This window comes from Stomoxys calcitrans, chromosome 5, assembly GCF_963082655.1.
Source record: "Stomoxys calcitrans chromosome 5, idStoCalc2.1, whole genome shotgun sequence".
Classification (NCBI taxonomy): domain Eukaryota; kingdom Metazoa; phylum Arthropoda; class Insecta; order Diptera; family Muscidae; genus Stomoxys; species Stomoxys calcitrans.
In genome coordinates, this window is record NC_081556.1 from 162,077,753 (window position 1) to 162,095,717 (window position 17,965).

Below are 17,965 nucleotides of genomic sequence, written 5' to 3' on the forward strand. Positions count from 1 at the left end.
CCACTGCTAAACAAAATATAACTGGCGATAGTGGCTTGAAAACCATCAAAACCATAAACGAACTTTTCGATAAGTAAACTTCTTTTATGAAAAACGTTGGCACTTTGTTTACGATAAAATTACAAGAATTTGTGACGAATACAACAGATTGATACTTATTTATGGCTCAAAATATTGTCAAACAGTCTATGCACAGCAAAAAAATCGTGTTGCCTCCAGCCTGACGGCGTTTGTTGCAAAATGTTTGTTTGTGGTATACATATGTATATTTAACTATGTCATATTTATATTTTTCCTACTTTAAATCAATTTCATTAAATTGCAAAATGTAAATGTTATACAGCTCCTATAACAATAGTACTTCCCCAATAAAACAGATTTGTTCGTGTCAAAGAAAATCCAAATATCTTATTTCTTAGCGTGTAGTTTCATTTTGCAAATGAAGAAACAAAGCACAATATAGCATTTATTAGCGAAACATGCTTCAATGTATGAATGACGCTGACGGAGGTGCCCTTACTCACAACGATTGACAACTGACCATCGATAATAGGACCACTGCTAAACAAAATATAACTGGCGATAGTGGCTTGAAAACCATCAAAACCATAAACGAACTTTTCGATAAGTAAACTTCTTTTATGAAAAACGTTGGCACTTTGTTTACGATAAAATTACAAGAATTTGTGACGAATACAACAGATTGATACTTATTTATGGCTCAAAATATTGTCAAACAGTCTATGCACAGCAAAAAAATCGTGTTGCCTCCAGCCTGACGGCGTTTGTTGCAAAATGTTTGTTTGTGGTATTGTAAGTGCGAGCATTTTTAAACGTAAAGTACAAGTTGAAAAATTTTAACTTTCCGATTTTACATCCGCACAAGATGACGAACCTCCGAATACTAACCGCTGGCAAAATTTGTAACAGATTTACTGGCAATACCTTATATTCTTGATGCATAAAATGTTATTCGGGATTTCAACTAGTTTTTCTTTACTTATAAATTAATGCTACATCATGCTTATGCATGTATACTCTTTTTAATTTTAAAATAGATTGTGGATATTGAAAAAACCACCAAGTTCAATTTAATGGTGTAACACAATTCTAACTCAATTTTTTACCATTTATAAGCAGATCCAGTAAGTAATTCAAACTCGGCCAGAGCATATTTGGATTAATTTCTATGTTTTGCTACACAATTATATAAAAATCCGTCCATTGAACGTACCTATGGCAAAACTTTAGACTTTGTCATTTTCCGAATTTACCAACCGCCCATTACTTTTTATCCATCACTGGTCTATACGCTTAAGTAGTCACCCGGAGGAGGAGAATAATTATTGGTACGGTAAACGAATAATATTTTGCGACTATGAAAATGAGAAAAAAAAATTAGACATGAGTTTTGTCTAAAAAATGGTAACTCATATTTATTAATTTAATGCTTATTGCACACTTGCAATTCGATAATTGTTTTAAATCATGAAATAAGACTTATAGTTCATCTTTTTCAGATGCTAGTTTGGAACTTTGTTACAGCATTTGCAATATTTTTAATGCTTGCTGTTTGTTTTGGTATCTCTATAATCAACTGAGCTTGCAGTTTTATCCCTTTTCTTATATAAATTATGGTATGCTGCATCCATAGGTGGCATAAACAGAGGTGAAAAGTCTGAAAACCCTTAAAAGGTTAAAAACTAGGCCGACTACGTTAAAAATTCCATATATATTGATATCGATTTGATACAACGCACAAATTACCTATGAATGAATATTCATACGAACAGATAAAAATTTTTTCCCTGATTTCTTTCATTAAAATTAAAAAAGTGTTCAACATACAACTCCATACAGGTAAAAAAGTATATATGGGCTTACAGAGGTCACTCCCGCCATAATTGGGGTGCTAACCCAGTCTCACCCAGATTAGTTCTATTCCATTAAAATGTTACTTTGATGAAAATATAGTACCTGAGTATACATGCTTATTGAAAAAACATTGGGTAAACAGCACAGTCAGTTTGTAGAAATCGTTATTTCGAATTCTTTTTCAGCGCTGGCGACATTTGTGAGGTACTTTGACATGTAAAGATTTATCCCCTCCTAATGCTGGCGACATAAGAAAGAGGCCCCTTATTGAAATTTGAATTTTTTGACTCCTTCATTTTCAACATATTTAATATTGAGGGGCTTTAAAATTTGTCTTATCGGAGATAGTAATAAATTTGATCTTTGCCCAGTGAAATACATTCTGAACCACCGTGCGGCGCCTAGTATAGGTTCGATAATATGTTACGCGATACAAAAATATCCATTTTCCTATTTAAAGTGAAAATGGATTTTCGATCAAATATGCAACTTTTTCGATTAAAGCGAGCTCTTATTGCATAATACATACATGTAGACACATGTCTATAAAAAAGATACAAAACATATGAGCATGCAGGTCGATTAGACAGCGCTCTATTCGTATTTGACGTACATTAGAAAAGACTAATGGATGCAGAATTTAACGCACATATCGTGTGATGGCAACTTATAGTACAGGGACGTAGCCAGGGGGGCCCAAGGTCCCGAGCCCCCCCCCCCCCCCCCCCCCAAGCAAAATGATTTAGTCTATAGAAAAAATTAAATTAAATTTATTCTCAACACAACATTTAACTTAAACTTTTTAAAATCACAAAATTTCATATTTATATTATTCTACGGAGACAAAAATTTGATCAGGCCAGGACCACTTTAAAACTATTTTTCTTAAGTACAAAAACGAATAAATTTGTCTACAATAATTATACTCTACACCACCCCTATGGTACAGGGTTTTATAACTTTGTGCATTTTTTGAAACGCCTAGAAGGAGAAGAGCTAGACCCATTGATAAGTATACAGATCGGCTTAGAATCACTTCTTGATTCGATTTAGCTATGTCCCTCTGTCCGTCTGTCTGTCCATGTATTCTAGTGGTCAAGATACAGGTCGCATTTATTGTCCGATTGTCATGAAATATTGTACAAGTCTCTATTTCGCCCCAAGAACGAACGCTATTGATTTTGAACAAAATCGGTTCAGATTTATATATAGCTCCCATATATATCTCTTATCCGATATGGTCTTTTAGGGCTGTAGAAGGCACAATTTTGGTCCGATCCTTACAAAATTTGGCACAAAATGTTTTGTTTTACGTCCCAATATTTGTGTAAAATTTCATAAAATTCGGTTTGGATTTAGATATAGGTCCCATATATGTCTTTCATCCGATATGGACTTTTAAGGCTGCAGAAGGCACAATTTGTTGTGTTTTATTCAACGTCCCCATAGTGTGCAAAATTTCATAAAAATCGGTTCAGATTTAGATAAAGCTTCCATATATAACTCTCATCCGATATGGAATTTTATGGCTGTAAAAGCTGCAATTTTTGTCCGACCTTTACAAAATTTGGCATGGGATGTTTTAGTCAACATCTTCATATGTGTGAAAAATTTCGGCAAAATCGGTTCAGATTTAGATATAGCTCCCATATATAACTTTCATCCGATATGGAATTTTATGGTTATAGCAGCCACAATTTTGGTCGGATCTTTACAAAATTTTGCCCGAAGTGTTTTCTTCACAAAATTTTTTTTTCGATTGCAAAACTTTATAAATTTTGGTTCAAATTTAGATATAGCACCTATATATATATCTTTAATCCGATATGGAGTTTTAACGCTATCACAATTTTGGTCTGATCTTTACCAAATTTGGCACGGGATGCTTTATTTGACGTTGTCATATGTGTGCAAAATTTCATAAAACTCGATTCAGATTTGGATATAGTACCCATTTATATATTTCATCCGATTAGGACTTGGTGTAGGCACAATTTTGGCCCCGATCTCTACAAAACTTAGCATGAGTTGTTTTATTTAAAGTCCTAATGCGAGCGCAAAATCATATAAATCGGTCTAGTTTTAAAGACAATTTGCATGAATTTCCATATATTCGTAATTTGGAGCATTTATATAGACGTAGTAATTTTTTTTTTTTTATTTTTTATATTTCTACCCATTCGTATTTAGTGGGCTACTTACATTTTCTTTAAAGACGGAATCACCCAGATTAATTTACATTTTAAAGAAATTATTTCAAATGAAACCATTTCGGAATTTCACAATACACATACAGTATTTAAGGCAATTGATATGGAGCTCATAGTGAGTTAGGATCGAAATCTATCAGTCAATAGCAAGCAGCGTTGATTCTAGTAGAAATTTATTAGTTCTGTAGGCTTTGGCCGTAGTGTAGGACACAGTGAAATATTTTTTTATAAAAATTTTAGAATTTACTTTTTGGATTATTGATTTTCTTCCACCTGAAGAAATGTGTTAAAATAGTATTAGTCGGCAGAGTTATATCTATGAGAGCAAGTTCTGTATTACATTTACGGTTGTCGCTAGGTCATTTGACATTAATTATTTATTTATTTCATCTCTGAGTAAAGATTAGTGGGCAAAGAAAGGAACAAGTTTAAAGGAACAAGTTAACTCGTCGTAAAAATTGGCCAAAATTTATTTTTTTGAAATATTTCACATTTTTAGTTGCTTAATTTTTTAATTTGTAAGCGTAAAATTTTATGAAAATAAAAGTCATTTAAAAACAATTGACCTACACAAACAATAAACTGTTAATATCATGAATCTAGTTTGAGAGCAAATTAAAAAGAGCGCAAAAGAAAAAAGTCTTCAAAATACTGACTAATATTCACAAAGAGAACAACATTTTGAAAGGTTAGGATCGGCCTATAAATAGTGTGTTGACAAGCAGTACAAATTCAGCTCTGACTTTAACTAAATGTCACCGCCGATGGACCAATTCCTGCACTCAGTAGCGACCACAATTTCAAAAAAAAACGTTTGAGGTATATTTACCAATTTTACAGTAATATAAGAGTTTTGAAAATTTTCGATTTTGAAAAAAAATTGTGGCGACTCTCCCCACCCCCCCACCCCGAAAATAAAATCTTGGCTAGTAGGTATTCATATCGAAAATTAAGGGATTTAACGCATGGCTTAACTACTTAAATTATTGAGCAATGGATTTAACGTTAATTGTGCTTCATAACATTCTCGTGGTTACTTAGGATCCCCTTAAAATGCTGGCAACATTTGAGAGGTGCTATGCGATGTAAAAACTTCTCCAAATAGGTGTCGCACTGCGGCATGCCATTCAGACTCGGCCATGCAAAGGAGGTCTAATCTTGAATTGGACAACACTCATTGATATGTCAGAAGTTTGTCCCTGTCCCCTAAATTCGAACCGATTTCTATGAAATTCATCAGTAATCTGAAGAGTCGCTAGAGAATCAATCAATGTCCACATTGTTCCAATATTAGTCCAAATCGGACGAACATATATACGGGAGCTATATCCAGATCTGAATAGGATAATTAGATTGCGTCCAAACCGATGATTTTCATATATGAAGATGATTGGTTGAAAAGTGCGGTCGAGGGTGGACTATCGTGCATCAATTCGTACACTGGCTGGTGGTAGCCGAAGAGGTGCGTGTTTGGATTACCAGAGCACACATCGTGGGTTCAATTCCCACTAGAGGCATGTACGAAGATTATTCCAGGTTTGTCCGCTTAAAAAATAGACTGTCACTAACCCAACCTTTCCTTTTAATATTTTTTGCTGGGAAATTGACCGCATCACTCGGCACATGTCGTCATGCTTTAGCAGGATTTTTCTGAGTGGAGAAGATGTGATGTCCAAATTGGTGATTAGATATACAAATTACTAATGTCCTTTTCAACAATATTTTTAATAATAAAGGCTGTATTATAGGGATATTCATACAAAATAGTTTTTTTTTAAGTTCCAATTGTCAAAATGGTTTAAAATTTTTTTTTATTTTTTTTTTTTCTTTGCCTTGCTTACAAACCCACAGTCTGCCATACTATATATGCCGAAAGGTTAACTTAACCGCTTCAATCTAAGCTTTACTCGGAATACAATTAGTGTGATAGCGAAATTATTTTCCCATAGGAATACCGCTACAAATCCCATTTACGTTTGGCGAGTAAGCGGCTGATGCCAACAATTGCGGCTTACTAGAAGTAGTTTTGAAACCACCTCTTGAGCCATTAAGCTGGTTCCTATTTCACCGTTGGTCTGTGTTTTTTTTTTTTCAAATGTTTTGAGACCTCGATAAATGCTAATAAAGTCTTTCCATTGACAGTGTAACGTTGATGGTGCCCTGACGTTGTCTGTAAAGATAGCAAAGCTCTTGAAGAGTTTATTTAAAAATTATGAATCTTTTTGTGACAAAAGATTCTTTGGTACGATCATTCTCTAAAGTTGTGAGAATTCTGCTTAAGCATACTCTTTTATTTTGTAAAGAATTAGAATTTAATGAAAATAAATAATTAAAATTATTCTTTTGTATCGATGTCGTAGCAATGTGTGGAGATGAAATCTGTGGCTCCAAAACGAGCCATGTAGACCATGAAGTGTAAACAACAAAACCTCCAACTATCTGTTGTGAATTCGTAGCAATCAAATGTTGAGTGATTTACATGTTTGCCGTACGATTAAAACCGGGTACTTCTTGACAAACAAAGCCCTGAATGAACAATTTAAAAATCATGTTGGCTGGGTTACCTTAGAATAGCGGATTGAACCCGTTTAGGTCAACAGGTGGAGTTGATGGTTTTTTAGTACTTGAGCTTTGTTTTTTTTTTCATGACCTCCGTTCAATGGGCAGCCCAAAAAAATGACTGGGAACAAAACTAACTTTCACATAAATTTCCGAATTTACTTTTCGTAAAGGTAGATGTCGTCGCAAGCAGATGATGAAAGACCAAAGTACTTTAAAATAAGATCTATGTTGTAGGGTACACTTCGTAAATGTGCGTGATATGGTTCAACAAATGCAATTCGAGTTGTAATACACAAATATGACAACTGCATTAGAACAACCATAGGGCTGCTAGGAAGTTGATTCACACTCTTCTCCCATGTTCCATTAGTCTGAGAGGTGAGAATTCCCACTTGAAACTTGGCGCCAGATTTGGATATTAGTTTCGTACTCTACTCACCCCCTAAAACTTTTCATTTGGATTCCACATTATTAGTATTGCAACCGTGGAAGATGTGGCTATCGTTCCATTTTGTCATGAACGGTCTGTCTGGTCATCATTACATATCAAAAATCACTGTCAGATTCTTTGAAATGAATTTATGTCTTTGCCCCTCAAAAATGGCCGCAACATTAAAAGCGGTTAATCACCGCCGCACATTTTTCTAAAGTTCTTGCCAGGATTCGAAAACAGGCAGTTGGCGTCGTAAGCCGGCATGTTAACAGTTATGTTATGATATAGTATGCTGCAGTATGGGCGCGTGTCGTACACCCACTATGGCGTACTATATCACACCATAACTGTTAACCGCTGCGCAATCGTATCATTATTTCCGGAAAAATATGGACTAGGTTCCCTGATCGAAAAAAAACAATTTTTTTCAATTGCTTTGAAATTCTCGTTCACTTTCACAAAAGACTTAAGCAACAAACATTCTGTCGTTGAACAGTAACTTAAAAAATTTGAACGAAAACTGTTTCGAACCAGGGTGATGCGGATGCAGTGGATGTGTATAAACTCAATAGATGACAACATACCAACAGGTGACATTTTGTCGTAGAGTTTTCATTGGCCGTATCAAAAGTTCAACTTAAAGGATTTAACCAACAAGTCGGCACTTGAAGAGTGCAAACCTGTTAATAGGGACGGATGGATGGATGATTGTTTAGCTCCACAAAGGCACAAAATGAGACAAACGACGTTATAGAATAATTCCAAAAGTGAAGATGCCCAATTGTGTGTAATTGAGCCGTCTGTCGCAAAATCTAGCACCAGAATAATGAGTCGTTTGAGAGATTTTCGCACGACATGTTGTAGTGAAATTCGTGACCTCTGTCTTGTGAAGTACATGAATCGCCGACCAGCTGTTATTCTTTTGTTTAATAGTAGGAACTTTTTATAGTATCCCGAGGGTCTTGTCGTTTATTCAGTCACGCTATCAACTCACATACACACACACAAATCTTGTTAATCCTTGGTTTTAGCGATAACTTATATGATAAGGCTGAAGTCAAACTTGGCACTGGCACGCACTTTTCTATTAAAAGCAGCTGAACAAGTCTGTCTCTCTTTGGTTTTTTTCAATGGTTCTTTTTGCAAATGTTTGTCTTAAATTGTTCAAAACCCGCAAAATAGATAACGAAATATGTTTCATGTGTGTGTCGAGATTTAATTCCTTTACCTATTTTGAGATTTTGTCAAAAGTTGGGCAGATTTCGATTTTACTGCGTTTGGGAACAGGCGAGTAATGACGTCGTTTGCGTTACGAATTAAAGTCTACCACGCGCACTAGTATTTTCAGATTGTGGGATTTCTGTGCTACGCTTGCGCCTTTTATATTCGGCTGCTTTTAGTGGGTGAAGCTTTCGTTCGGTAACGCGCTAACTTCTCAGCGACGTTGACGGCTGAGGTCTTAGTTACAGATTGAAATATGTGTCTCGGTTGGTGGCTGAGGTGTGAGTCCGTCCGCATATTCTTCGGCCGCTTATTGTTTTCTCTGTCCCCAGGTCGTTCTTCTCTCCGTTCGTAATGTTATGATTTTTGTTATTGTTGTTATATGTGTTTTGGGGCATAACGGTTGCCAGATTTTTTTGAGAGAGATCCCCAAAATTTCAAATGAATTTCCCCAAAAAATTCCCAAGTAAAATATTTTTCCCCCAAGAAAATCCCCTAAAGAAAATACTCACTGATTAAAGTGTGGTTTTATAACAAATTTAAGTTTTATGCCCACTACTAAAGGATTGGTACTTTAGAATTTTGTCATAGTAAGTAATAAATAAGTAAAAAGGCATTAAGTTCGGCGTGCCGAATTTTGGATACCTACAACCTAGGATATATATATATATATACATATATTAAAACCCTTTCGTCACAATACCGTGAAAAAGCCTCATTTATGAACCCATAGCAGCTTTATCTAAATAAAGTTCGATCTCCACTATATTCAAGAAAGCTATGTAAGGGTCTAACACAACTCATTGTACAATACATTCATCGGATAAAAAATTCAACATTTATGGGCCTAAGAACTTAAATCGGAAGATTGGTATATGTATATGACAGCTATATTCAAATATAGATCGATCTGAACCATATTGAACACGAATGTCGAGGAGTGTAACACAGCTCACTGTGTCGTATTTCAGCGAAATCGAGTAATAAACGTGCTTTTATTTTCTCAAAATCATAAATCGGGAGTTCGGTACATATGACAGCTGCATCCAAATATAGCCCGATCTTGACCATGCTCGGTACAAATATCGAAGGACCTAACGAAACTCATTGTGCCTAATTTCAGCAAAACCTTAAATCGGGAGATCGATATATACCGATCTATATCTAAATCTGGACTGACCTGGACCGCTTTGAACACAGATACTGAGAAGCCTAACACAACTCGTTATACAAAATTTCTGCGAGCGGTCGAGAGAGCGGTCTATATGACAGCTACATCCAAATCCGAACTGATCTGGGCCGTATTGAGCAAGGATGTTGAGAGGCCTAACAAAACTCACTGTCTCAAATTTCAGCGAAATCGAATAATAAATGTAGCTTTAATGGGCCTTAGTCCTTAAATCGGCAGATCGGTCAATATGACGGCTATATCAAGATATAGTCCGATTTAGCCCATCTTCGAACTTAACATGCCTATGGTCAAAAAAGAATCTGTCCAAAGTTTCAGCTTCAACAGACAGACGGACGGACAATATATAAACGTCATAGGGTCAGAACCGGTATTTCGATGTGTTGCAAACGGAATGACAAAATGAATATACCCCCATCCTTCGATGGTGGGTATAAAAACACTACGTGCAAAATTTCAGCCAATAACAATTGCGGCTTACAGGGGCTCAATCTGTCAAACCGAGAAAAAGTTTTATTCGGTTTATATGAGAGCTAATTAGGTTATTACCCGATTTGGACCATACTTGTCAACGTGGTTAAATGTCTTAACAGAACACTAAGTGCATTCCAGCTCAATAGGATAAAAATAGCAGTTTATAGGGGTCCATAGGTCAAGGCGAGAGACCACTTTATATGGAAGCTATATCCAAGTCTGAAGCCAAACGACCAATTTACAAATGGCCTAAAACTTCATTCGTTCGACCGTCATCGTGATTTCTATAAACGGGACGGACAAGACTAGAATTTCCAGCTTTAGTACGGTAGACTAAGGCCTATTTCTATCATATTCATGTACAATTTCTCATCTCGTGATATGCGTTTCTACATTAAGTATCAGTGTAAGTGGACATGCATTCTATTAAATCACACCTAATCCAAAGGCAGCCAGAATTAAACATAACGAAAATTCTTATACTCAATAAAATACATTTTAAAGCTATGCTGATGGAATTTCCCCTAAAAAGTCCCCAAGTTTTACTTTTTTCTCCATCAAAACTCCTATACCTCAAATGAGAAAAAATTTTCCCCGTTCACGGAAAAAATCCCCCATTTGGGGAATTTCGCATAATCTGACAACACTGAGGGGCATTCGCAGAGGCTCGGCGCTATTGTTGTGTTGACGATGCGACCGGGGATCCCAGAAAAAACAAGTGTTTTGATTTCAGTTGTGGTTAATGCTGTGCAGTACTGTCATTGTGGACGACGCGAATAACGTTATCGCAGCCAGCTCAACGAGAGACAACAATGCCTTACACATCTTTACATGTTTTTGGACAATATTTCGGACAACGCTGTTGCCGACAGCGCATGCCGGCTCGCTCTGCTGCCGCCGAGATGGATCTCTTCTCAGCGGATGCTTCGTGGAGGTCGTTCTCTCAACTCTCTTCGAACTTTTCGCATGGGCTGACACACTCAGCTGACCACAGCAGAACACCCAAAACATCACCGACTAAAACACGGTATTTGGCCAATTTGAATTTATTGTCTTTCCACTTCATTCATTTAGTATTTCGACAACAACATTGCCACCATGTGCGTTTCGTTTTTGGCTAAGAGTCGGCAAAATCCCAAACGTAACCCATTCGAAATTAGTTTTAGAAACAAACTACTCTCGAATTGTTTAATGAATCACTTCTCCGCATGAGTAGCGGGGTAACGGTTGCGGTTGCGAAATAGAGAATTTTCGCGTCTGATACGTCACTTGATTCAGGTGGCATATCGTTCTTAATGGACATGTATGTATATGTCATAGATTATGAAATTAAGACATATTAACTCATCAGTGCAACACCCATTATCCGTTAACGTTAGACAAAGAATGTGAGGTCGGACAACCACTGACTGCCGGTGTGAGTCACCTCAATCAAGGAGGAACTAAGTCATTGTCTTTGATTTGGTTTATAAGAACATTTTGCGTTTAAACCAAGGAAGGGCTCACTAACACATTTGAACATGGGCTTATGTTCTTTACTACTTTAATGTACAATAGCTGGGTGTATTGCCCATCGCTGATTTATATGCATATACCTACTACATGCAGCTGCAGTCAAAATAAAAGCACCAATATAAATTTTCAATTCAATTCGAGACTTTATGCCTTTTTACTTACAAACCCTTTATATATACAGATAGCCCATAAAGTCTGCGTTCACCTGACAAACTTTTATGATTGGTTAAAGAACACAAAATAAAATTATAAATCAAATCAACTCTTTTACATATATTTTTTATTCATATTCCTAACATTAAAAAACAAAAACAAAATTCTAAGTTTGGTTAAGCACATTCACTCTAGAGCGATTTAAATATGATAACAATTAAATACAAGCACCACAAAGTCTGCGTTCAGTAATTAAAAATAAACAAATAGTTATTTAAACACAAAATAAAAACATATTAACACATTCCTAATATTTGGTGGGGTAGCCACGTTGTTTTAAGACTGCACTTAGTCTATTTGGCATGGAGTTTACCAACTTTTCTGTTTCCTCAGATGCTATTTTCGCCCATTCTGCCTGCATGACACTTCGTAACATCTCCTTGCTGGTTATAACGTGCTGACGAATTTTGTTCTCCAATAGATCCCAAAGATGCTCAATGGGGTTGAGATATGGTGATTGGGGAGATGTTTTAAGCTGCTTTGGAGTGTTATATAGAAGCCAAAGCCTAACAACCTCCGATGTATGATTTGGATCGTTATCTTGTATGAACCAAAATTTCGTTGCTAACCCTAGTTTAGCAGCACTTGGTTTCAATTTTTTTAAAAATATTAAGATAACCCCATTTATCCATTTTGGACTCAATAAATTCTAATTGACCCACTCCACTAGCAGCCATACACCCCCACACCATAACTCCACCACCGCCGTGCTTCACCGTTCTAACTAAATTTTTTTTTTTTTCCAGCTCAGTCCCGGACTTGCGCCACACTATTTGCCGGCCTTTAATGCCAAAAATACAGAATTTGCTCTCGTCGGAGAAAATAATTTGTTTCCAGAATTCAGGAGGCTTATTGATGAAAGTATTAGCGAATGCAATCCGCTTCTGTCTGTTTATGACTGAAATATACGGCTTTCTTCCAGCAACTCTTCCATGAAATCCAACTCTATGTGATATTTTTCTGGCAGTTTCGGCATAGATGCTTTTTCAAACATTGTTTTAATATTTTCAACAATTTTGGTTGATGTTATACGAGTGTTGTTGCTTGCCATATTAATCACTTTGCGCTCTTCTCTAACGAATAATTTTTTTGGACGCCCAGGCCGAGGCTTTGAAATTATAATGCCGGTTTCTTTGTAATTATTAACTACGCGCTGGACAGAAGAATACATTCTTCCAACTATTCCACCAATATTTCTAAAGTTTTGCCCTTCTTTCCACAATTTAATAATTATTTTTCTTTCAGGTATGCATATTTCCTTTTCTTTAGCTTCCATGTTTCCAAATTTATTAATTTTTTTAAAAAACAGGTGTAACTATCACTTGTTATGATAATGAACTGAAACTGATCAAAAATAAGAACAAACATCATAAAAAGTAACGGTACTTTCGAAATAAACAAGGTGGACGCAGACTTTTTGGTTGTCATAATTTCTTCTTATGAGACAAAAGTACCGTTAGAATAAAAAAGCAAAAGCAAACTTGTATTTTTGCTTTTGTTTCAATTTAAGAAATATAAAGAAACAACTTATACAAAAAAAACTTAACTTTTTTATTTTTTTATGTTGTTTTTTAATCTTTAAAAAAGAAATTGTCGCATGAACGCAGACTTTATGGACTATTCATTTTTATATATATATATATTTTTTAATTTCGTTTAGAGTTAAGGTTTGAAAATTGTTGGCATTCAATAAGGGCTTTCAACATAAAACAATCCTATTTCTTATCTTTTTGCCAAGAACTAAAAAAACAATCAGTCAAAATAATAGCACTTAATATAACGAATTGGCCAAAAATTAATTGAATTTTATGGAATCAACCTCACCCAATATACTGAACATATACCTTATGCAAAGCATCCTTAAACCATGTTTACACATGGAGCGATTCGAGATTTGCGACGAGATTTCGGAAATCTAGTGCTTTGCATATATTTTCAGTGTGAGCAAATCTACCTTTTTGAGGAGATTTGCAGCAAATCTCTTTCGCAATTCAAATGCAACATTGCGTATGTATTAAATACCGTTTACCATGGGTATTTTTTACATATTCTATATATTTGCTAAACACAATAAAAATGCTCATTACAATAAAATCGCTGTCCAAAACTTTCCTGTTGATGAATACAAATCACTTGAATCGTAGCATAAACGGGATTTTGGGAATATCTCAAAGCAAGTGGATTTGGGCTCTAGTGTAAGCGTGGGCTCTAGTGTTGAAACCCCATGTTTTAATGGGTTTGTTATGAAATGCGGACAATTTTCTGTTAAGGAGGCCTTCTCAACAAGCATCGTGCGCTTATTCTACTAAATACCAAATTTTCGGACTTTTCCTGGAGCCACACCACAACAGCTTTGGCAAAAACCAACCATCGAGCTATGTGTTTAGTGGAAAGAAGAGGCAATTTCTTCAACTACATCTAGCTCCAAAAAAAAACGGAGCATAATTTTCACACAGCATGCATAATAGTCTCTCATTAGATTTTCGAACCAAACGATAATTATTATCAAAGGTGTGACAATTCGTTTTTGATCACGTGATTTCGGTTAAAACTTTAACATAAAACGTTTACGATCTTTTTTTAAACAGTCAATAAATTTCCTATGCCATTGCAGTGAGGAGTCGGACTGGCGGGCTCTGGTCGCTCGCATTTGAGTGCCGGCTTTTGGCTTGGTCTATGGGGCGCGGTTCTTTTGTTAATCCAACCTTCTGGCTGACAATAAAACATAAATAAACGAACCAGCTATCGATGGAACAAGAAAAAAAATAAACCATTAACAAAACACCTATATAAACAGGACGTTGCCCATCCCAAACATGGCACCCCTCGTCCTGGAATATTCAATAAATTTATTTACTTTAGCTTTTCTTATTGGCCTTTTGAATTATTTTATTGCTTCTTTAGTTTTCAGACTTTTTAAGCGTTTTATTACTTTATGATTTCAGTTTTTTTCTATTCTCCATTTCTTGACTTTTCAGGCCTTTTTAAATGTTTGTTTCTTTTACAAGATGTCTTTAAAAAGTTATTTGCAGTTATTTGTTTGCACCTTCATCATTTCTTTAATATTGTACACATTTTTTATCACATTCATTTAAAAGCAAAGTTCAATAAAACATAATTTTTAACAATTCCTGACTTGCGTTTTTTTCCTTGTTACCGATGGCTCCACCTCCGTGCGCGGCCAAGTCCCAATCCAAAAAGAAAGAAACTTCCTTGGACCACCGGTCGGCTTGGCTTAAATTCGCCTTCATCATCATTTGACTTCCAGCTGGCACCAACAAAACATATGGTGCTAGCCATAGTTGTCAGTTGGTGGCGCTGTGGTTGCAGATTAGACGGCATACTACAGCAGGTAATCCTAAGGGTGCAATTATTTTGACATGAAACCCAATGGTGTTTTCTGGCTTTGAAGAGCTTTTATTATTTTATATATACCATAAAAAACCCATTTACACTACTCTTTAAATACGTATTTAATGGCTCGATCATCTGTTTTCCCTTTATAAAATCAGCTGACGAGAGCCTCAAATTAGTAATTTTCACTTGGTAGAAAGCCATTTGAAGGTTAGATTTTGTCTGTATTATTTGGCAACAAATAAAGAATAAGTTATATAAATTATAAATAAATGTTCCCGAAATTCATAATGCCCCTATTACACGGCATGTAGTTGTCTTATGACATGTCACTTTTTTATCCGCATGTAATTTAAAATGTATGCCAAAATTATTAATTTACATACGGTTCATCATTTTTGCTATCACATCTGTATGTTATTTTCGTATGAAATAACCTAAAAATGTAAGTATAAGCTGATTTTTTTATGCGTAAAAATTGTTCAAGTTGTGAGAAAGCTGTTTAAAATCATGAAATTGTGGACACAATTTAATTTGGGGTTGTAAATTCGAATGATAACAAAAACAACTGATTTCTTTATGTTTTTGTCAGAAGGAATAAAAAGTGATTTTCATATGTGTGTTTGTATTTGTATTTGCATTTGTATCACACGACATGTGCTAAATTTGACATGTCATCAGACACCTACATTCCGTGTAATAGAGCCTTAACTGTGGGTTTATTTTAATTCCTAGCTAATTTTGCACTCTAAACGTCTAATCTTTAAATAAATATGATGTGTTCTTCCACTTTAAGTCATTGTCATTCAGATCGAAGGATGACACCATATGTTGTCTATTTTACACGCTTACCAACAATGTCAATAAAAACAAGTAAAAGCATGTTAAGTTCGGCCGGGCCGAATGTTATATACACTCCATCATGGATCGCATTGGCCAAGTACATTGGCCGGTACCTCTGTATAGGCAAACAAAGGATAATGGATAGGAATTGCTATGCTATTGGAGCTATATCAGGTTATGAACCGATTAGGGACAGACTTGGATTGGATGTTGGAGACCATAGTAGTGGGCATTGTGCAAAATTTCAGCCAAATCGGATAAGAATTGCGCCCTCTAGAGGCTTAAGAAGTGCAATCGGGAGATCGGTTTATATGGGAGCTGTATCATGTTTTGAACCGATCAAGACCATACTCGACACATCTTTTGAATGTTATAGGAAACGTCATAGTGCAAAATTTCAATCAAATCGGATGAGAATTGCGCTCTCAAAAAGTTAAATAGAGAGATCAGTTTATATGGAGGCAGATCAGGCTATGGAACGATTCAGATCATAATTGACAAGTATGTTGAAAGTCACAGGAGAAGTCGTTGCGCAAAATGTAAGCAAAATCAGCTATATCAGGTTATAAACCGGTTTGGACCATACTTAGCACAGTTGTTGGAAATCATAACAGAACACTAGATACATACATGCATTCAGCGCAAAATTTCAATCAAATCGGATGAGAATTGCGCTCTCAAAAAGTTAAATAGAGAGATCAGTTTATATGGAGGCAGATCAGGCTATGGAACGATTCAGATCATAATTGACAAGTATGTTGAAAGTCACAGGAGAGTTTGTGTAGACAACGCCTAAGTGAGTCGGATTTTAAACGATGATACAAATTTCGCCCAGCGTTATTCATCGTTAAATATTAGACAGAAAGACGTGCCCGTCCTTTTGTTTGATTGGGAAGCATGTGGATCACGTGCCCATCTCTACTAGAGACACACCCTCCAGCGCGGAAAAGTTTTGTAACGCATAAAAAGTGTGTGAGTTTGATCCGGAACTCAAATGTTGCAAAATCCTAGGTCGCCAGGCCAACGCACGACCACCTTCATTGAAAGCTAAAAACAAAACTTGTTCAAAAGATGGAATATTGTGCGAGACGAAAGTTGCACTGGCAATGGATTCAATTATGTTGTTGTCTGGTCTACTCGTCTGGGGTGTTATACACAGGAAAAATATTGATAAGCAAAGATATTTAAAAAAAAAAGTATTTAATTAATTTTATAATGGTTTTTTACATTGAAATTCTATTTCTTGATTGGTAAAAAAAAGATTTTTTTACGGGAAATATCGTATTTTCAAAGAAATTGCAATTAGTTCATATACTTAAAATTGATACGGAAATTTCTTAAAAAATGTTTCTTATACACTGGTTATAAGGAGTTTTTTATTTATAAATATTTAATTCACATTCAAAAATACTTAATACTTTTTTCCCTGTAGGGAAAAAAATTTGTAGCAAATTTTTTTGCTGATATTTATTACCATTGATTTTGCGGACTTGCTAATTTGAAGTTCATCATTTTTAGTTAGTGTAGAATAAAAAGAAGTATACAATTCCTTAAAATATGTGAGTGCATTTTAAGGATATTTTTCTTACCTGTCAGTAAAACATATACTCATTTACAGTCGGAGTTTATTAAAATCTGTTTTGTTTACCATTTTGGGCAAGCTGGTGCATGCTTCAAAACGAATGGCTGTGTGTGAATTGGCGTGTAAACATGAATGCATACACATATAAATATCACTTAGGCAATTATCTGCCGATTTTCGTTTTTATTGGCGGCTTAACCAGTAGGTTTTGTTGTGAGTTCGGATGCGCAATGTTATAGCGGAAAAATGCAACATGCAGAAAAAGAGGTAAAAAATAGTCCAGTGGAGCTGACGAGGAAAAATTTATTATTGTTTTAAAAGGTGAATTAAGTGAAATGTTATGCCATTATTTTTTTTAATTAAATAACAAAAGCATTTGGTTTTTGCCAAATTTAAAGTCTTGACGACAGTACGCATATTTTATAAAAAAAATATCCAAATTTGATCAAATTTTAACATTTTGTTTCATTTAGCAATTACAACGAATACCAAAA

At 35.4% G+C, this 17,965-nt stretch overlaps 1 protein-coding gene and 1 long non-coding RNA gene across 2 annotated transcripts in view; one reads left to right on the forward strand and one right to left on the reverse strand.

Annotated features, from left to right (window-relative positions):
• LOC106086161 (inactive serine protease scarface) overlaps positions 1 to 8,453 on the reverse strand; it is a 69,333-nt gene extending 60,880 nt beyond the window's left edge. The window contains exon 1 of the mRNA XM_013250717.2: positions 8,309 to 8,453. The gene's annotated coding sequence lies outside the window, so the exon portion shown is untranslated. The remainder of the gene's footprint in view (positions 1 to 8,308) is intronic.
• A 2,681-nt stretch (positions 8,454 to 11,134) lies between these two features.
• LOC131998120 (uncharacterized) lies at positions 11,135 to 12,857 on the forward strand. Its single transcript, XR_009398583.1, has 3 exons — positions 11,135 to 11,267; positions 12,439 to 12,553; positions 12,615 to 12,857. It is a non-coding gene; the product is annotated as an uncharacterized LOC131998120 (long non-coding RNA).
• Positions 12,858 to 17,965: the final 5,108 nt, after the last annotated feature.